The sequence below is a fragment of the Littorina saxatilis genome, linkage group LG16, assembly GCF_037325665.1.
Source record: "Littorina saxatilis isolate snail1 linkage group LG16, US_GU_Lsax_2.0, whole genome shotgun sequence".
In the NCBI taxonomy this organism is placed as follows: Eukaryota; Metazoa; Mollusca; class Gastropoda; order Littorinimorpha; family Littorinidae; genus Littorina; species Littorina saxatilis.
In genome coordinates, this window is record NC_090260.1 from 5,469,786 (window position 1) to 5,492,399 (window position 22,614).

The window sequence follows — 22,614 nt, forward strand, 5'->3', positions numbered from 1 at the left end:
TCCATCTCTCTCTCCCCCCCACCCCTCCATCTCTCTCTCCCCCCCACCCCTCCATCTCTCTCTCCCCCCCACCCCTCCATCTCTCTCTCCCCCACCCCTCCATCTCTCTCTCCCCCCCACCCCTCCATCTCTCTCTCCCCCCACCCCTCCATCTCTCTCTCCCCCACCCCTCCATCTCTCTCTCCCCCCCACCCCTCCATCTCTCTCTCCCCCCCCCCCACCCCTCCATCTCTCTCCCCCCCCCCCCCTCCATCTCTCTCTTCTTCTGCATGCACTGTGTGTTTGTACTTTAGTGTCCATGTGTTTGACAACGCGTGCTAAAAGTCCCCCATACCCTTTCTTCTTAATATCAACCTGCCTCTACATAACAGTGTCTGTTTAACTATGCATTACCACTAACCAATATCTTTTGATGTATGTGTAAACAGTCTGATATGTTGATCACACACTGTATATGTTGATCACACACTGTATGTGTTGATCACACACTGTATATGTTGATCACACACTGTATATGTTGATCACACACTGTATATGTTGATCACACACTGTATATGTTGATCACACACTGTATATGTTGATCACACACTGTATATGTTGATCACACACTGTATATGTTGATCACACACTGTATATGTTGATCACACACTGTATGTGTTGATCACACACTGTATATGTTGATCACACACTGTATATGTTGATCACACACTGTATATGTTGATCACACACTGTATATGTTGATCACACACTGTATATGTTGATCACACACTGTATATGTTGATCACACACTGTATATGTTGATCACACACTGTATATGTTGATCACACACTGTATATGTTGATCACACACTGTATATGTTGATCACACACTGTATATGTTGATCACACACTGTATATGTTGATCACACACTGTATATGTTGATCACACACTGTATATGTTGATCACACACTGTATATGTTGATCACACACTGTATATGTTGATCACACACTGTATATGTTAATCACACACTGTATATGTTGATCACACACTGTATATGTTGATCACACACTGTGTCAGTTGATCACACACTGTATATGTTGATCACACACTGTATATGTTGATCACACACTGTATATGTTGATCACACACTGTATATGTTAATCACACACTGTATATGTTGATCACACACTGTATATGTTGATCACACACTGTGTCAGTTGATCACACACTGTATATGTTGATCACACACTGTATATGTTGATCACACACTGTATATGTTGATCACACACTGTATATGTTGATCACACACTGTATATGTTGATCACACACTGTATATGTTGATCACACACTGTATATGTTGATCACACACTGTATATGTTGATCACACACTGTATATGTTGATCACACACTGTATATGTTGATCACACACTGTATATGTTGATCACACACTGTATATGTTGATCACACACTGTATATGTTGATCACACACTGTATATGTTGATCACACACTGTATATGTTGATCACACACTGTATATGTTGATCACACACTGTATATGTTGATCACACACTGTATATGTTGATCACACACTGTATATGTTGATCACACACTGTATATGTTGATCACACACTGTATATGTTGATCACACACTGTATATGTTGATCACACACTGTATATGTTGATCACACACTGTATATGTTGATCACACACTGTATATGTTGATCACACACTGTATATGTTGATCACACACTGTACATGTTGATCACACACTGTACATGTTGATCACACACTGTACATGTTGATCACACACTGTATATGTTGATCACACACTGTATATGTTGATCACACACTGTATATGTTGATCACACACTGTATATGTTGATCACACACTGTATATGTTGATCACACACTGTATATGTTGATCACACACTGTATATGTTGATCACACACTGTATATGTTGATCACACACTGTATATGTTGATCACACACTGTATATGTTGATCACACACTGTATATGTTGATCACACACTGTATATGTTGATCACACACTGTATATGTTCAGGAATTATATGAGAGCGTGTGCATGCTCGTATACATTGTGTGTGTGTGTGTGTGTGTGTGTGTGTATGTGTGTGTGTGTGTGTGTGTGTGTGTGTGTGTGTGTGTATGTGTGTGTGTGTGTGTGTGTGTGTGTGTGTGTGTGTATGTGTGTGTGTGTGTGTGTGTGTGTGTGTGTGTGGTGTGTGTGTGTGTGTGTGTGTATGAGTGTGTGTGTGTGTGTGTGAGTGTGTGAGTGTGTGTGTGTGTGTATGTGTGTGTGTGTGTGTGTGTGTGTGTGTGTGTGTGTGTGTGTGTGTGTGTGTGTGTGTGTGTGTGTGTGTGTGTGTGTGTGTGTGTGTGTGTGTGTGTGTGTTATCTGTTTGAATCGCTGTCTCACGGTCTCTGATATCAACTGTCTCTCTCTTCATGTCTTGTTCTGTTTTATCTCTGGATCTAACTTCATTCACCAGCACCTTGCACGAAATATCTTGTCGAAATATCTTTGAATGTATTGCTTTGTCAATAACAAACGTTCCAACAACCTACCTTTCTTGTTTTTGCATTCGTGCACGCTAGCATTACTCCTCCGTCTCGTGTCGAGGACTGGGTGCCAGGCTGTCTGCACGATTAAAACACTTATGGCTGTCTGTGTACCGTGCCAGTCGGTGTCGGGTCAAAGATCAGTGACAATGTCACCTACATATATCGGCTTACCTGCAGGAGGGGAAACCTGAGACAGCGTGCTTTGCGTTGGGCCCCCAAGGCGTGGGTTGTAAGAATGAAATATACCGAGCAACAAAAGAAACGCGAGAACAACCGTCATTGTTTGATTGACAACATCTCCAACAATTATAGAGTTAGAATTATCAAACCACAAAAGTTTGACCTTGCTTTTGTGTGATTATTTTGATGCTGCGACTGTTTCATCACACGGGACAAGCAGGTTTAACGTTAAACACATAATGCGCGCTCGCAGCACGTGCAAGTAGAGCAGGAGAAATCTGATGTGTGAGATGTGTTCACTAATGCAGTAGCAACCAAAAGAGACCATGGCACGCTTGCTGCCAGTCTCACTTTTGAAACAGCCATGATGCCAAGATTGACACCACCAAAATGCCAGGTCGATTTAAAGCTGGGCCGGGATGATCCAGAAGCGCTGGCATGTGCTTTAAACGTGCACATGTCAACAGTCTATCACCTTCAGCAATGTTCTGTTCACATTAGAAGCACTGCAGTTATGCAACGCGATGAATTATTTGCATTACCTCAATAAGAAAAGATCGCAAATTCCTGCCACAACGTCTTCGAGATCGATTCAATACAGCCACTGACACTACCTGGAACATCATTGGAAGCCACCGGTGTCCGATCAGTGGCCAGAGAGCGCGATGAAGACTGACTGAGCGAGACCTCCAAAATTTCGTTTAACGTTAAACCTGCTGGTCCCGTGTGTTGAAACAGTCGCAGCATCAAAATAATCACACAACAGTTAGGTCAAACATGCCTTCATCAACATTTTGTAGTTTGATCATTCTAACTCTATAATTGTTCGAGATGTTGTCAATCAAACATTGCAGAATTTTTTCGCGTTTCTTTTGCTGCTCGGTATACGTTAGGACAGCATAGTACCTGTTTGATCTCTTCTAAGGTTAGTTAAAGACCTAACAGACCTGAACGATTGTGAATCGTATCAGTGTGAGAACTAGAAAGAACAGCTTAGCAAAAGCACAACAGCAAATCACCCCCCTCTAAAACCAAACCTTTGGGAAACCAATTAACCCGTATTAGTGGATCGAATAGTTTGAGACAAGTCACGGCGTGTCTTTCAATGTATAGTTCGCCTCACAAACAGTGTCGTCACTGTCGCTAGGGACGCGTCGTCATGACCACAGGCGGGACGCGCTCCACTGGCTTTGTTCATTGCTTTATCCTCATATTTGTCGAAAGCGCGCTCTGAGTCGCACTGTTTCAAGGCGCCAGTCGGGTGTCTTATACTTGTTCAAGAGTATCGTTATAAAAACCAAGAAACTAATTTTTAACTTCAAGAAAACGCGCTCTGTGTCACACTGCTTCAAGGCGTCAGGCAGTCACTCGTCAATCGTGTTTTCTCCGCGCTGACGACTCTTCTGAAGTCCAGGCAGCACATTCGCGACGTCTGTTGACTTGCCCGCCCAGCCCCAAGGCCTCACACTCAGAGGCCACGGAGTGGTGTGATATGTTACATGTCTGTTCTTGACTTGCCCAGCCCCAAGGCCCCACACTCAGAGACCACGGAGTGGTGTGATATGTTACATGTCTGTTCTTGACTTGCCCAGCCCCAAGGCCTCACACTCAGAGACCACGGAGTGGTGTGATATGTTACGTGTCTGTTCTTGACTTGCCCGCCCAGCCCCAGGCCCCCACACTCAGAGGCCACGAAGTGGTGTGATATGTTACGTGTCTGTTCTTGACTTTCCGGCCCAGCCCCAAGGCCTCACACTCAGAGACCACGGAGTGGTGTGATATGTTACGTGTCTGTTCTTGATTTGCCCAGCCCCAAGGCCTCACACTCGGAGGCCACGGAGTGGTGTGATATGTTACGTGTCTGTTCTTGATTTGCCCGTCCAGCCCCAAGGCCCCACACTCAGAGACCACGGAGTGGTGTGATATGTTACGTGTCTGTTCTTGACTTGCCCAGCCCCAAGGCCCCACACTCAGAGGCCACGGAGTGGTGTGATATGTTACGTGTCTGTTCTTGACTTGCCCGTCCAGCCCCAAGGCCTCACACTCGGAGGCCACGGAGTGGTGTGATATGTTACGTGTCTGTTCTTGACTTTCCGGCCCAGCCCCAAGGCCCCACACTCAGAGACCACGGAGTGGTGTGATATGTTACGTGTCTGTGCTTGACTGTGAACTCTGACTGCGGCAAAATGTTTTCTGAAAACAGACTTATGCAAACATCTTTACCTAGCTGTGATCACTGACTAATGCATACATCTCCACCTAGCTGTGAACACTGACTGATGTAAACATCTCTATACCTAGCTGTGAACAGCGGTTACCAGGGAAACATCACTCTATGGATTGCTGTCTGTGAAGGTAATGAAGACTGTGTAAGAATGCACTGTTCTATCTTGACTGTAACGTCTGCAGTGAAACATTCTCTGTGTGTAAGAATGTAGTGTTCTATCTTGACTGTAACGTCTGTAGTGAAACATTCTCTGTGTGTAAGAATGCACTGTTCTATCTTGACTGTAACGTCTGTAGTGAAACATTCTCTGTGTGTAAGAATGCACTGTTCTATCTTGACTGTAACGTCTGTAGTGAAACATTCTCTGTGTGTAAGAATGCACTGTTCTATCTTGACTGTAACGTCTGTAGTGAAACATTCTCTGTGTGTAAGAATGCACTGTTCTATCTTGACTGTAACGTCTGTAGTGAAACATTATCTGTGTGTAAGAATGCACTGTTCTATCTTGACTGTAACGTCTGTAGTGAAACATTCTCTGTGTGTAAGAATGCACTGTTCTATCTTGACTGTAACGTCTGTAGTGAAACATTCTCTGTGTGTAAGAATGCACTGTTCTATCTTGACTGCAACGTCTGTAGTGAAACATTCTCTGTGTGTAAGAATGTAGTGTTCTATCTTGACTGTAACGTCTGTAGTGAAACATTCTCTGTGTGTAAGAATGTAGTGTTCTATCTTGACTGTAACGTCTGTAGTGAAACATTATCTGTGTGTAAGAATGTACTGTTCTATCTTGACTGTAACGTCTGTAGTGAAACATTCTCTGTGTGTAAGAATGTAGTGTTCTATCTTGACTGTAACGTCTGTAGTGAAAAATTATCTGTGTGTAAGAATGTACTGTTCTATCTTGACTGTAACGTCTGTAGTGAAACATTCTCTGTGTGTAAGAATGAACTGTTCTATCTTGACTGTAACGTCTGTAGTGAAACATTCTCTGTGTGTAAGAATGTAGTGTTCTATCTTGACTGTAACGTCTGTAGTGAAACATTCTCTGTGTGTAAGAATGCACTGTTCTATCTTGACTGTAACGTCTGTAGTGAAACATTCTCTGTGTGTAAGAATGTAGTGTTCTATCTTGACTGTAACGTCTGTAGTAACACATTCTCTGTGTGTAAGAATGTAGTGTTCTATATTGACTGTAACGTCTGTAGTGAAACATTCTCTGTGTGTAAGAATGTAGTGTTCTATCTTGACTGTAACGTCTGTTGTGAAACATTCTCCGTGTGTAATCATGCACTGTTCTAGCTTGACTGTAACGTCTGTAGTTAATTATTCTCTGTGTGTAAGAATGTAGTGTTCTATCTTGACTGTAACGTCTGTAGTGAAACATTCTCTGTGTGTAAGAATGTACTGTTCTATCTTGACTGTAACGTCTGTAGTGAAACATTCTCTGTGTGTAAGAATGTAGTGTTCTATCTTGACTGTAACGTCTGTAGTGAAACATTATTTGTGTGTAAAAATGTACTGTTCTATCTTGACTGTAACGTCTGTAGTGAAACATTCTCTGTGTGTAAGAATGTAGTGTTCTATCTTGACTGTAACGTCTGTAGTGAAACATTCTCTGTGTGTAAGAATGTAGTGTTCTATCTTGACTGTAACGTCTGTAGTGAAAAATTATCTGTGTGTAAGAATGTACTGTTCTATCTTGACTGCAACGTCTGTAGTGAAACATTATCTGTGTGTAAGACTATGCCCGTCTGTTTATATAAGTGACAAATGAGCACGACCAGGATGTTGGTATGACGTTGCCGCTTTTCATATAAGTGACAAATGAGCACGACCAGAATGTTGGTATGACGTTGCCGCTTCTTTTATAAGTGACACATAAACACGACCAGGATGTTGGTATGACGTTGCCGCTTTTCATATAAGTGACAAATAAGCACGACCAGGATGTTGGTATGACGTTGCCGCTTTTCATATAAGTGACACATAAACACGACCAGGATGTTGGTATGACGTTGCCGCTTTTCATATAAGTGACAAATAAGCACGACCAGGATGTTGGTATGACGTTGCCGCTTTTCATATAAGTGACACATAAACGAGACTGTGCCAAAAGGTGACGTTTTCATGTCAGTATGTCCCAAATGACATCACCAGTACATTTTTCATTCTATCTAATCTGTTTTCGTTCTATTTTTTCTAATAACATGCGTTAACAATTGATTGCCAACTGGAATGGAAGAGCACAAAAAGTGTAACTTGATATGTAGTTTCTCTAGAGGGAAAAACATCTTCCACTTTCATGTCAGTGTGTCCCATGCAACATACATTTGCCAAACAGCTATGTGCAAGTAGATTATTTGTTAGTGGTATAGAAAATACTGATCAACAATTAAAGTCAGTTTTCACATTCATTTTCTACCTATTTCTTATTTGTTTATTCTGTTGGCAATGGTGAAATGTCAGCAATCGTGTGTCATTCGGGACAGTAGACATGACACCTGACCTTTTGGCACAGTCTCAAACACGACCAGGATGTTGGTATGACGTTGCCGCTTTTCATATAAGTGACAAATAAGCACGACCAGGATGTTGGTATGACGTTGCCGCTTTTCATATAAGTGACACATAAGCACGACCAGGATGTTGGTATGACGTTGCCGCTTTTCATATAAGTGACACATAAGCACGACCAGGATGTTGGTATGACGTTGCCGCTTTTCATATAAGTGACACATAAGCACGACCAGGATGTTGGTATGACGTTGCCGCTTTTCATATAAGTGACACATAAGCACGACCAGGATGTTGGTATGACGTTGCCGCTTTTCATATCAGTGACAAATAAACACGACCAGGATGTTGGTATGACGTTGCCGCTTCTTATATAAATGACAAATAAACACGACCAGGATGTTGGTATGACGTTACCGCTTTTCATATAAGTGACACATAAGCACGACCAGGATGTTGGTATGACGTTGCCGCTTCTTATATAAATGACAAACAAGCACGACCAGGATGTTGGTATGACGTTGCCGCTTTTCATATAAGTGACACATAAGCACGACCAGGATGTTGGTATGACGTTGCCGCTTCTTATATAAATGACAAATAAACACGACCAGGATGTTGGTATGACGTTGCCGCTTTTCATATAAGTGACACATAAGCACGACCAGGATGTTGGTATGACGTTGCCGCTTCTTATATAAATGACAAATAAACACGACCAGGATGTTGGTATGACGTTGCCGCTTTTCATATAAGTGACACATAAGCACGACCAGGATGTTGGTATGACGTTGCCGCTTCTTATATAAATGACAAATAAGCACGACCAGGATGTTGGTATGACGTTGCCACTTTTCATATAAGTGACACATAAGCACGACCAGGATGTTGGTATGACGTTGCCGCTTTTCATATAAGTGACACATAAGCACGACCAGGATGTTGGTATGACGTTGCCGCTTCTTATATAAATGACAAATAAACACGACCAGGATGTTGGTATGACGTTGCCGCTTTTCATATAAGTGACAAATAAACACGACCAGGATGTTGGTATGACGTTGCCGCTTTTCATATAAGTGACACATAAGCGCGACCAGGATGTTGGTATGACGTTGCCGCTTCTTATATAAATGACAAATAAGCACGACCAGGATGTTGGTATGACGTTGCCGCTTTTCATATAAGTGACACATAAGCACGACCAGGATGTTGGTATGACGTTGCCGCTTTTCATATAAGTGACAAATAAGCACGACCAGGATGTTGGTATGACGTTGCCGCTTTTCATATAAGTGACACATAAGCACGACCAGGATGTTGGTATGACGTTGCCGCTTCTTATATAAATGACAAATAAACACGACCAGGATGTTGGTATGACGTTGCCGCTTCTTATATGAATGACAAATAAACACGACCAGGATGTTGGTATGACGTTGCCGCTTTTCATATAAGTGACAAATAAACACGACCAGGATGTTGGTATGACGTTGCCGCTTTTCATATAGCTGACACATAAGCGCGACCAGGATGTTGGTATGACGTTGCCGCTTTTCATATAAATGACAAATAAGCACGACCAGGATGTTGGTATGACGTTGCCGCTTTTCATATAAGTGACACATAAGCACGACCAGGATGTTGGTATGACGTTGCCGCTTTTCATATAAGTGACACATAAGCACGACCAGGATGTTGGTATGACGTTGCCGCTTTTCATATAAGTGACAAATAAGCACGACCAGGATGTTGGTATGACGTTGCCGCTTTTCATATAAGTGACAAATAAGCACGACCAGAATGTTGGTATGACGTTGCCGCTTCTTATATAAATGACAAATAAGCACGACCAGGATGTTGGTATGACGTTGCCGCTTCTTATTTAAATGACACATAAGCATGACCAGGATGTTGGTATGACGTTGCCGCTTTTCATATAAGTGACACATAAGCACGACCAGGATGTTGGTATGACGTTGCCGCTTCTTATATAAATGACAAATAAACACGACCAGGATGTTGGTATGACGTTGCCGCTTTTCATATAAGTGACACATAAGCACGACCAGGATGTTGGTATGACGTTGCCGCTTTTCATATAAGTGACACATAAGCACGACCAGGATGTTGGTATGACGTTGCCGCTTTTCATATAAGTGACAAATAAGCACGACCAGGATGTTGGTATGACGTTGCCGCTTTTCATATAAGTGACACATAAGCACGACCAGGATGTTGGTATGACGTTGCCGCTTTTCATATAAGTGACAAATAAGCACGACCAGGATGTTGGTATGACGTTGCCGCTTTTCATATAAGTGACAAATAAGCACGACCAGGATGTTGGTATGACGTTGCCGCTTTTCATATAAGTGACACATAAGCACGACCAGGATGTTGGTATGACGTTGCCGCTTCTTATATAAATGACAAATAAACACGACCAGGATGTTGGTATGACGTTGCCGCTTCTTATATAAATGACAAATAAACACGACCAGGATGTTGGTATGACGTTGCCGCTTTTCATATAAGTGACAAATAAACACGACCAGGATGTTGGTATGACGTTGCCGCTTTTCATATAAGTGACACATAAGCGCGACCAGGATGTTGGTATGACGTTGCCGCTTCTTATATAAATGACAAATAAGCACGACCAGGATGTTGGTATGACGTTGCCGCTTTTCATATAAGTGACACATAAGCACGACCAGGATGTTTTAATTTAGTTTTACTAAAGCCTGCTGGGACACAAGTAATGGGTTAGTGCATTTGTAAACAGGAATCGCTTGACAAGTGGCCCCCTTCATCCCCCCCTTCCTCGTCCTGATATGGCTCTGCGTAGTCGGCTGGACGTTAAGCAACAAATAAACAAACAAACAAACAAACCAGGATGTTGGTATGACGTTGCCGCTTTTCATATAAGTGACAAATAAGCACGACCAGGATGTTGGTATGACGTTGCCGCTTCTCATATAAGTGACAAATAAGCACGACCAGAATGTTGGTATGACGTTGCCGCTTCTTATATAAATGACAAATAAGCACGACCAGGATGTTGGTATGACGTTGCCGCTTCTTATTTAAATGACACATAAGCATGACCAGGATGTTGGTATGACGTTGCCGCTTTTCATATAAGTGACACATAAGCACGACCAGGATGTTGGTATGACGTTGCCGCTTTTCATATAAGTGACACATAAGCATGACCAGGATGTTGGTATGACGTTGCCGCTTTTCATATAAGTGACACATAAGCACGACCAGGATGTTGGTATGACGTTGCCGCTTCTTATATAAATGACAAATAAACACGACCAGGATGTTGGTATGACGTTGCCGCTTTTCATATAAGTGACACATAAGCACGACCAGGATGTTGGTATGACGTTGCCGCTTTTCATTTAAGTGACAAATAAGCACGACCAGGATGTTGGTATGACGTTGCCGCTTTTCATATAAGTGACAAATAAGCACGACCAGGATGTTGGTATGACGTTGCCGCTTTTCATATAAATGACACATAAGCACGACCAGGATGTTGGTATGACGTTGCCGCTTTTCATATAAATGACACATAAGCACGACCAGGATGTTGGTATGACGTTGCCGCTTTTCATATAAGTGACAAATAAGCACGACCAGGATGTTGGTATGACGTTGCCGCTTTTCATATAAATGACACATAAGCACGAACAGGATGTTGGCATGACGTTGCCGCTTCTTATATAAATGACAAATAAACACGACCAGGATGTTGGTATGACGTTGCCGCTTTTCATATAAGTGACACATAAGCACGACCAGGATGTTGGTATGACGTTGCCGCTTTTCATATAAATGACACATAAGCACGAACAGGATGTTGGCATGACGTTGCCGCTTCTTATATAAATGACAAATAAACACGACCAGGATGTTGGTATGACGTTGCCGCTTTTCATATAAGTGACAAATAAGCACGACCAGGATGTTGGTGTGACGTTGCCGCTTTTCATATAAATGACACATAAGCACGAACAGGATGTTGGCATGACGTTGCCGCTTCTTATATAAATGACAAATAAACACGACCAGGATGTTGGTATGACGTTGCCGCTTTTCATATAAGTGACACATAAGCACGACCAGGATGTTGGTATGACGTTGCCGCTTCTTATATAAATGACAAATAAGCACGACCAGGATGTTGGTATGACGTTGCCGCTTCTTATATAAGTGACACATAAACACGACCAGGTTTATGGTTTGTCGTTGCCACTTCTTAAACTACTGAGAAACACGGCCTTTAGCTGTGAAAACCTTGACCGCCATAAGTGCGTGTGTAGACTGTAGTAAGCTACAGTAAATTCAGTGTGTAGACTGTAGTAAGCTACAGTAAATTCAGTGTGTAGACTGTAGTAAGCTACAGTAAATTCAGTGTGTAGACTGTAGTAAGCTACAGTAAATTCAGTGTGTAGACTGTAGTAAGCTACAGTAAATTCAGTGTGTAAAAAGGTGAAGGTCCCAATAAACCCTGATTCTGCATGGTACAGGGTGACCCAAAAAAAAAGAGTACCCAGACAAACTTGAACTCGCAGCATATGAGCATAACTTTCCTGAAAGACAAGCTAGAACGCTAAAATTTGGAGCATTTTCTGTGCAAATCATGCAGAAGCTACTTGTGTGTGTAAATCAATTTCATGAAGATTGCTTTATTTTTGTTCAATTTATGACGTTTATGACGTTTTGTTTGGGTACTCTTTTTTTTGGGTCACCCTGTATCGGCATGGAAAGGTCAACTCTGACCGTCTATAAGGTATCACAATTGGTCTATTCATGGACACTTACAAGTTGAAGAACATTCTGAATCTGTCCATGTCTTTCTACTTTCGCTGCAGTTCTCTGTTCGTGCAATGCCAGCTTTCTGTGAAAACAACAACAACAACAACAGCAACAACAACAACAGCAACAGCAACAACAAACAACAACAAACACAAAAACATCAAAAACACAACATTGTGGTAAAAAGCAACATCGAGCCATTACAAAACTACAGGTTGTTTACCCACATAGCCCACACACAATGACGCTAAAACAAAATTACTTTTACGGCTAATGACGAGGCTGACTCCAGTCTTCTTCAAAATGGCAAAACAACACTGACAGGCACAACAGCTGAACCAAATCAATTTGTGTGTGTAGAACATGTGTTGTTCTTCCAGTTGAGATCTCAAACGGGGTCACTCTTGCTTACTTTGATTTAGTTGTGTATTTTAGTGTCTGCCAGTTTGCTTTTGCGAATTAAATGTTGGGGGTTGTCCCAGGTCTCCGGTCCCTGCATAAACACTAATTCATGACAAATGAAACTCTTTGTTTCATATGGACGGTAGGGGAATGAATTACCTTTCTGGCAATATACTGGGTTTTAACATAGCTGCCCGCATCACAAAGGTCTACAGCTAAATGTATCTGCTTAATTTTGTATGACGGGTAGAATAGATCAAGGGACTGAAACCACTGAAAAAAAACTCTCAAGTCTCATTCTGAAAATAGGCACGCGCTTGAGCCAAATTCTACACAGTGGTCATTGAGCTTGAATATTCTTGAAAGTCTCGCAAGTTTCATAATTATTCAATATTTCCCTAAGACTGACGAATATGATGAATCAGGGAGTGAAACAAAAACAATGACAAAACCTTCAATAAACCAATTCATATACCGACGTACAAACACGTATATTTTCAGGCCAAACATTACAGAAAAAAATATGTGTCGGCTTGTCCCGAGAAACCGTGGGAAAGAATTAAGAGATGAATGTGTAGATTGACACATGGCGACCTGATACCTATACTGTGTGTTGCTTTGAAATCAACCCTGGCACGCTATCTGAAAACAGACAATGACGCGATTGAACGGTGTCTCTACGCGCGGTGCTTACACACCCACCAACCGTATTACCCTTGCTGCCAATATCACACCATGGATTCTGTTCAAATCGTATATCAAGCACTGCAAAGAAACGTTGAAAGCATATTGACTGAAAGCAGAACACGCATCGTAAGGTACATACTTTGGAAGGACTGAAACTGAGAGAGAGAGAAAGAGAGAGAGAGAGAGAGAGAAAGAGAGAGAGAGATGGAGAGAGAGAGAGAGAGAGAGAGAGAGAGAGAGAGAAAGAGAGAGAGGGAGAGAGAGAGAGAGAGAGAGAGAAACATTGAAACATTGAAACATTGAAACATTGAAACATTGAACTTTATTACAGGAAAGATAGCATTAGGTCCGTAGGACCTTTCTTACAGCTAGTCCTGATCTAAGCAAAATGGTTATAATCGAAATGGGAATACATAGGAACAAACTTTTTATGATGAAACGCAGACACACGCAATAATAGTAATATAAGAATAAGATCATTTTTTATCGACATGTGATATACAGATATACAACCATACATTATCAGAACATACACACACACATATATATACACGCACACGCACACACACACAGAAGATCAACTAACTTATAAGAGAGAGAGAGAGAGAGAGGGAGATAGAGGGAGAGAGAGAGGGAGAGAGAGAGCGAGGGAGAGAGGGAGAGCGAGAGAGCGAGAGAGAGAGACAGAGAGAGACAGAGAGAGAGAGAGAGAGAGAGAGCTTCTGTTAAAACCTTCTACGGACAAATTGTTTCTACAACGTCACTGCTGTCCTTTCTTGCTAGGACACAGAGCACAGTTAGAAAACACAATCTTGATTTGCACGATTTACTCTTTTCCACCTATTTTCACGCTGAATCCTAGAAACATTATTGTGTATGTGATATGATGCCGACAATTGCATGATTCATGAATTTCTGCCTTTAATATCTGGCACAGGTTACTTAAACTGTCAATATACATAACATGATATCATATCATATATTATATATGATATGATATGATACATCTCCATGTAACATTATATAATGTGATTAGGTGTGATGTCTTACGGTGTGAGATGATATCATAATTACAATATAATTATGTATATGTAGAGGTGACATGCCTAGTCGAGTCTAGTCGTATATAGCGGATCAGCGAGCGTCAGCGTGTTTGTGTGTGTATGAATGTGTGTGTGTGTGTGTGTGTGTGTGTGTGTGTGTGGGTGTGTGTGTGTGTGTGTGTATGTATATATGTGCAGTGTGTGTGTGTGTGTGTGTGTGTGTGTGTGTATGTGTGTGTGTGTGTGTCTGTGTGTGTGTTTCTGTGTGTCAGTGTGTTTGTTGTGGGTGTGCGTGTGCGTGCAGTTATACACATGTTATGAGCGTTATCCCAGCGAAGCTGGAGGTATCCCGTGAACGCTATACTGTAATCGATTTGAGAAATGTGCATACCGAATAATACATGATAAAGAAGGATTCTTTGTGCCCGAAAATGGGCCACAGTTGGAGATGGAAGTTCACCAAAAATTGGGACCATACTAACAAAAATACGGTGGGTAAAATTGGCGCCCCCATTTTTTGAGCAAACGCCACCCAAGGCCGCTTTGGACGGGTAGAAATTCCGTAGTTTCCAAGTCTATGGATAAAGCTCGCGTAAGAAGAATACGTCACGGTCGAAAGTCTTTGACGTCAATTAATGCATCATGACGTCATGCCTCCCTGTAGTCTTTCTCTCTCGCGCGGTGTGTGTGTGTTTGTGTTCATTTTGTGCACATGTGTTAGTGTTACTGTTTGTGTGTGTGTGTGTGTGTGTGTGTGTCAGTGCCAAATGTGCGTGTGTGTGTGTGTGTGTTTGTGTTCATTTTGTGCACATGTGTTAGTGTTACTGTTTGTGTGTGTGTGTGTGTGTGTGTGTGTGCATGAATCTGTACTCGTGTGTGTGTGAGTGTGTGTGAGTGTGTGTGTGTGTGTGAGTGTGTGTGTGTGTGTGTGTGTGTGTGTAAGAAAGACTGAGAGAGAGGGAGAAAGAGTATGTGTGTGTGTGTGTGTGAATGTGTGTGTGCATGAGTTTGTGTGTATGTTTGTGTGTGTATGAGTGTGTATATGTGTTTGTAAAGGTGTGTGTGTCCGTCTGTCTATGTGCGTATTTGTTTGTTTGGGCCATAATTATCAGGGCGGTGCTGCTTTCAGATATAACATGCACCACACACAAGGCAGAAGTCACAGCACAGGCTTCATGTCTCACCCAGTCACATTATTCTGACACCGGACCACTAACCCCATAATGCCAGACGCCAGGCGGAGCAGCCACTAGATGGCCAATTTTAAAGTCTTAGGTATGACCCGGCCTGGGTTCTAACCCACGACCTCCCGATCACGGGGCGGACGCCTTACCACTAGGCGGGGATATAGCTCAGTTGGTAGCGCGCTGGATTTGTATTCAGTTGGCCGCTGTCAGCGTGAGTTTGATCCCAGGTTCGGCGGAAATTTATTTCAGAGTCAACTTTGTGTGCAGACTCTCTTCGGTGTCCGAACCTCCCCCCGTGTACACTACATTTGGTGTGCACGTTAAAGATCCCACGATTGACAAAAGGGTCTTTCCTGGCAAAATTGCTTATGCACAGTTAATAATTGTCTACCTATACCCGTGTGACTTGGAATGATAGGCCGTGAAAGGTAAATATGCGCCGAAATGGCTGCAATTACTGGCCGTATAAAATTTCATCTCACACGGCATCACTGCAGAGCGCCTAAAACTTGTACCCACGGAATATGCGCGATATAAGCCTCATTGATTGATTGATTGATTGATAGGCCAACCGTGTATGTACGTATAAGTGTGTGTTTTGTGTGTATGAGATTTGTGTGAGTCAATGTGTGTGTGTGTGTGTGTGTGTGTGTGTGTGTGTGTGTGTGTGTGTGTGTGTGTGTGTGAGTGTCTGTATAAGAGAGAAAGAGAGAGAGAGAGTGGGTGGGTGGGAGTGTGTTTGTGCGTGTGCGTAAGTGTATGTGTGTTTGTTCGTAAAGGTGTGTATGTCCGTCTGTCTATATGTGCGTATGGGGGTGTGTTTTGAGTGTATGAAGTGCGTGTGAGTGAGTGTGTATTTTTGTACGTGTGTAACTTGAGGTATGTGTGGGTGTGTGTGTGTGTGTGTTTGAGAGAGAGAGAGAGAGAGAGAGAGAGAGAGAGAGAGAGAGAGAGAGAGAGAGAGAGAGAGAGAGAGAGAGAGAGAGAGAGAGAGAGAGAGAGAGAGAGAGAGAGAGAGAGAGAGAGAGAGAGAGAGAGAGAGAGAGAGAGGTTTGTCTTTCGCTGGGGTATGCAGTGCCTTGGCGTTGCACATCTACTTAATTGTTATGATAAACGAAGGATGGTTCCAGAACACTGTCTGAAAGGTTTTGGAACAATCGGGTACAGAAGTGATATATGATACGATACGATATCTCCATGTCACGCACACATTGTTAGCACGACACAGCCCTGTCTCTGTTGGGTGTTGACGTGCCCATGTCCTAATCTCCACACTGAACCCCCATTATTAGTCAGCGTGATCACACCATTCTTCATGCCTTGAAATCAGTCCACCCAGGAGGACAATGAAACCATTGGTGTGCAGGTATCAAAGCCTCATTGTGCCTTCTTCAACACTCTTTTCAACACGGCTCAATGGCCATTAAGTGTAAATTGACACGCGTGCATAATTATGAATGGCTGGGGAACAGGGAACAGTGCTGACAGTCTGGAGATAAACTATACAGCGAGTGGTACAACCCTATACCCATTTTTATTTGGTTCCCTGCTTCAGTATATAGTTAATTACTTTTCTGTCTAAAATATTGAAGAACAAGTCGCGTAAGGCGAAAATACAACATTTAGTCAAGTAGCTGTCGAACTCACAGAATGAAACTGAACGCAATGCAACGCAGCAAGACCGTATACTCGTAGCATCGTCAGTCCACCGCTCACGGCATAGGCAGTGAAATTGACAAGAAGAGCGGGGTAGTACTTGCGCTGAGAAGGATAGCACGCTTTTCTGTACCTCTCTTCGTTTTAACTTTCTGAGCGTGTTTTTAATCCAAACATATCATATCTATATGTTTTTGGAATCAGGAACCGACAAGGAATAAGATGAAGATGTTTTTAAATTGATTTGGACAATTTAATTTTGATAATAATTTTTATATTTTTAATTTTCAGAGCTTGTTTTTAATCCACATATAACATATTTATATATTTTTGGAATCAGAAAATGATAAAGAATAAGATGTACGTAAATTTGAATCGTTTTATAAAAAAAATAATTTTTTTACAATTTTCAGATTTTTAATGACCAAACTCACTCATTAGTTTTTAAGCCACCAAGCTGAAATGCAATACCAAACCCCGGCCTTCGTCGAAGATTACTTGACCAAAATTTCAACCAATTTGGTTGAAAAATGAGAGCGTGACAGTGCCGCCTCAACTTTCACGAAAAGCCGGATATGACGTCATCAAAGACATTTATCAAAAAAATGAAAATAACGTATGGGGATTTCATACCCAGGAACTCTCATGTCAAATTTCATAAAGATCGGTCCAGTAGTTTAGTCTGAATCGCTCTACACACACACACAGACAGACACACACACACACACACACACACACACACACACACACACATACACCACGACCCTCGTCTCGATTCCCCCCTCTACGTTAAAATATTTAGTCAAAACTTGACTAAATATAAAAAATGAATGAGACTGCTCCTTTACTTTGGTCAGCTGAGCAAACCTAATCGTCGAGATAGATTAACTGCCAACTTAGGCAAACACACGTCGTGTGCATGTGAGACGATGGCCCTGGATGGGTACGAGTGTCAAACCTGAATCCTTGTAGCCACACTCTGAGATTCAAACTCACATCAAGCTTGACAACTGAAGATATCTGTAAACATATCTCTTGGTTCTTCTCGCAGTAAACTTAAATTTGCTATACGTCTGTTCAGTATGTAATGCTATACTGACAATCTTATCCAATTCCGTTCAAAAGGTGAAACATTGCGAAAATACTAGTCACAATTACCCCATTCTTGCTTTTTGCAAGGTAGAAACAGGAGATTGAAAATAGCCGTGACTTACTGGACGTAATTGCTTAAAAATCCATGTTGAATTCAAACCACAACTTTTGTGTGTGAAAACGATGACCTGAATCTGGTTGGGAAGACTCCCAATTTCTGACATGTAGGCGACTGTACGTCCAGCGGTCTGTCTGTACCCAGTGTGAATGCTGTGTATAATCGCCATTTGTTTTGAGACAAATTCAGCTACCGGGGATGTAGCTCAGTCAGTAGCGCGCTGGATTTGTATGGCAGTTGGCCGCTGTCAGCGTGAGCAGTTCGTCCCCACGTTCGGCGAGAGATTTATTTCTCAGAGTCAACTTTGTGTGCAGACTCTCCTCGGTGTCCGAACACCCCCGTGTGTACACGCAAGCACAAGACCAAGTGCGCACGAAAAAGATCCTGTAATCCATGTCAGAGTTCGGTGGGTTATAGAAACAAGAAAATACCCAGCATGCTTCCTCCGAAAGCGGTGTATGGCTGCCTAAATGGCGGGGTAAAAACGGCCATACACGTAAAAGCCGTGGGAGTTTCAGCCCATGAACGAACAAACAAACTTCAGCTACCACAGAGTAAATGTCAGTCAGATTGAGTTCACAAAAGCTTCTCTAGATTCAGTGCATAAAACAAACACCAAAGAAACACAAAACATATCATATATACGACTTGTGTCTGTGTGTCTGTGTGTCTGTGTGTGAGTTCGCGATGCACGGCCAAAGTTCTCGATGGATCTGCTTCAAATTTGGTGGGCATATTCAGGTAGACCCGGGACAGGACACAACCTGGTCGATATTTCAACACGTGCTCTCAGCGCGCAGCGCTGAACCGATTTTGGTTCCACCTCAGCTATTTTGGTTCCACCTCAGCTACCCGGGCCCCCATACCGACACACCAAAGCCAAAGTTCTCGGTGGATCTTTTTCAAATTTGGACACCGTATTCAGCTACACCCCGGACACAATATCATCGATGAGATATTTCAACACGTGCTCTCAGCGCGCAGCGCTGAACCGATTTTGGTTTTTGTGTTCATTTCACCATTATAAGTAACTCTTCCTTATCTTCTCATCTTCTCCAGGTTTTCAGCGTTTACCTCCCTTCCTTCGTATGGTGCACTATGGGGCATCTTCGGATATTCCCGGCGTTCTGTTACTATTTTTAGAAGGTCACCGCAGTGTCCAGAACGTAAATTGGACCCGTAAATTATCCTCACTGTAAAAGTGCAAAGGTCGAATCAATTTATAGCCACGCGAAAAATACACTGTCATCTATCTCTCTATAGATACGGCTTCTCTGTGTTTGTGTGTGTGTGTGTGTGTGTGTGTGTATGTGTGTGTGTCTCTCTATGTGAGCAACACCTGGGGATTGTTCAGTTCTGTTTGTGATGTGGTCTGGCGGCTTTTGTGTATTTGTATGTACTGGCCTTCCTTTGAGAAGCCATAACAGTTCAAAAGGGCTTACAGATAAACTCTAAATTGCTCAATCCTGTTTGAGTGGAGTTCGCCTCCAAAGGTGATTAACACGGTTACATTCGTCGACAAGGATGGGACTCGATATGGTCAGGAATGGCATTATGGCCACTGAATCATTTTCGTGCTGTTCCCATTCCACGAATCTGGGAGGGACCTAAGCTTGGCGGGTCCATTGTTCGGACCCGGCGAAGCCGGCGTACGGCTCTAAGTACTTCTTCCCGGCGAAGCCGGCTACCCGGCGAAGCGGGTATTCATTCTAGTAATTAATATTTGTTCAATTTAAGATTTGAAAACGAAATATGGGTACTTGTTAGACCATTCCTTTGTTTGAACTTGTTGAGTAAGGACAGTTTTCTAAGTATGCCTGCATGGGGATTCCTGCACGATGTGTTTGCTCGGCCGTTAATTGAACACGGAACCATACTTTCCAGTCGTTAGGGGGTGTTTACAAAGTTTCCATTCGATAATGGCCAATCACGTTTTGTTGAGGTCTCTGGTACTAGGCAGGACTAGAAAGTTCTCGTGAGTGAATGTGTGTCACGTCATCACACTTTCCACAACATAAAATAATAAGAGAACCTAGCCTGACTACTGTTTTCTTTGTTGTGTGCGTGTACCATGCGTTTACGTTGTCTGCTATATCCCGACCCCACCCAGTCGCTTTTTTTGTTCACTGTCCCTCTGAGCAAAACTCCACTTTTGCACAATAAACCAAACTGCAACCTCTGCGACAACACGGCATGACTGGAACGAGCCTGTCCTTTGCTGTAGCAGTGTGGGACGTCACAAGACCGGGGGGGGGGGGGGGGGGGGGGTTGTGGGGTGCACATTTCATGCAAGGCCTGTCTCTTTATGTAAGGGAGTTGTGAGGGCTCTGTCTGAGTCCATAAACATTCGTCATCAAGACCACAAAGGTGATTCGACGTGTCTCTGTGTTGAGTGTGCGTATCACGGGCCTGTCTGCTCTGTTCATGTCGCGGTGTTGTCAGAGCTCAGTCTGAATTCTTGAAGACTCGTCGTCCACAACACACGGCTATATGAATAGAGAGGGGTGTGTGTTTGTGTTGATTGCGCATGTCTGCTGTGGTATAGAATAGCGGTGTCGTCGGAGGTCCGTGTCAGACTGTGACGGGACCCGTCGTCAAGACCACAACCATGAATAGGGTTGTTGTGTGTGCTCGGTGTGTGTCACTGTGTCTATTGGTGTAGTGTTGTATAGCGGTGTGTGTCACTGTGTCCATTGGTGTAGTGTTGTATAGCGATGTGTGTCACTGTGTCCATTGGTGTAGTGTTGTATAGCGATGTGTGTCACTGTGTCCATTGGTGTAGTGTTGTATTGCGATGTGTGTCACTGTGTCTATTGATGTAGTGTTGTATAGCGATGTGTGTCACTGTGTCTATTGGTGTAGTGTTGTATAGCGATGTGTGTCACTGTGTCTATTGGTGTAGTGTTGTATAGCGATGTGTGTCACTGTGTCTATTGGTGTAGTGTTGTATAGCGGTGTGTGTCACTGTGTCTATTGGTGTATTGTTGTATAGCGATGTGTGTCACTGTGTCTATTGGTGTAGTGTTGTATAGCGATGTGTGTCACTGTGTCTATTGGTGTAGTGTTGTATAGCGATGTGTGTCACTGTGTCTATTGGTGTATTGTTGTATAGCGATGTGTGTCACTGTGTCTATTGGTGTAGTGTTGTATAGCGGTGTGTGTCACTGTGTCTATTGGTGTAGTGTTGTATAGCGATGTGAGTGATAAGATATGTTTCCCTGTATCACTGTGAACACTGACTGAAACACTCAGCCCCCACACTCAGAGGCCATGGAGTGATGTGATGTGTTGTGTGTCCCTGTATCACTGTGAACACTGACTGAAACACTCAGCCCCCACACTCAGAGGCCATGGAGTGATGTGATGTGTTGTGTGTCTCTGTATCACTGTGAACACTGACTGAAACACTCAGTCCCCACACTCAGAGGCCATGGAGTGATGTGATGTGATGTGTGTCCCTGTATAACTGTGAACACTGACTGAAACACTCAGCCACCACACTCAGAGGCCATGGAGTGATGTGTTGTGTGTCCCTGTATCACTGTGAACACTGACTGAAACACTCAGCCCCCACACTCAGAGGCCATGGAGTGATGTGATGTGTTGTGTGTCCCTGTATCACTGTGAACACTGACTGAAACACTCAGTCCCCACACTCAGAGGCCATGGAGTGATGTGATGTGTTGTGTGTCCCTGTATCACTGTGAACACTGACTGAAACACTCAGCCCCCACACTCAGAGGCCATGGAGTGATGTGATGTGTTGTGTGTCCCTGTATCACTGTGAACACTGACTGAAACACTCAGCCCCCACACTCAGAGGCCATGGAGTGATGTGATGTGATGTGTGTCCCTGTATCACTGTGAACACTGACTGAAACACTCAGCCACCACACTCAGAGGCCATGGAGTGATGTGATGTGTGTCCCTGTATCACTGTGAACACTGACTGAGCAAAAACAAGCTTGTTGATTTTCACGCAGAATACTGACTGCTATTCGTAGAGGTAAGTTTGTTTGTGTTCGTTGGTTGTTTGATAAATTTGCTACAACATATTTCAGTAAATTTGTCAAATTCCTTATGTTTAAAGGAAATTTCTCAAGTTCAAT

At 42.9% G+C, this 22,614-nt stretch overlaps 2 protein-coding genes across 3 annotated transcripts in view; one reads left to right on the forward strand and one right to left on the reverse strand.

Annotated features, from left to right (window-relative positions):
- LOC138950247 (uncharacterized) overlaps positions 1–22,614 on the reverse strand; it is a 796,434-nt gene that overhangs the window by 542,857 nt on the left and 230,963 nt on the right. The gene's annotated exons all lie outside the window — the stretch shown is intronic.
- Positions 4,915–22,614, forward strand: part of LOC138951295 (uncharacterized) — a 69,290-nt gene continuing 51,590 nt past the window's right edge. The window contains exon 1 of the mRNA XM_070322924.1: positions 4,915–5,098. The gene's annotated coding sequence lies outside the window, so the exon portion shown is untranslated. The remainder of the gene's footprint in view (positions 5,099–22,614) is intronic.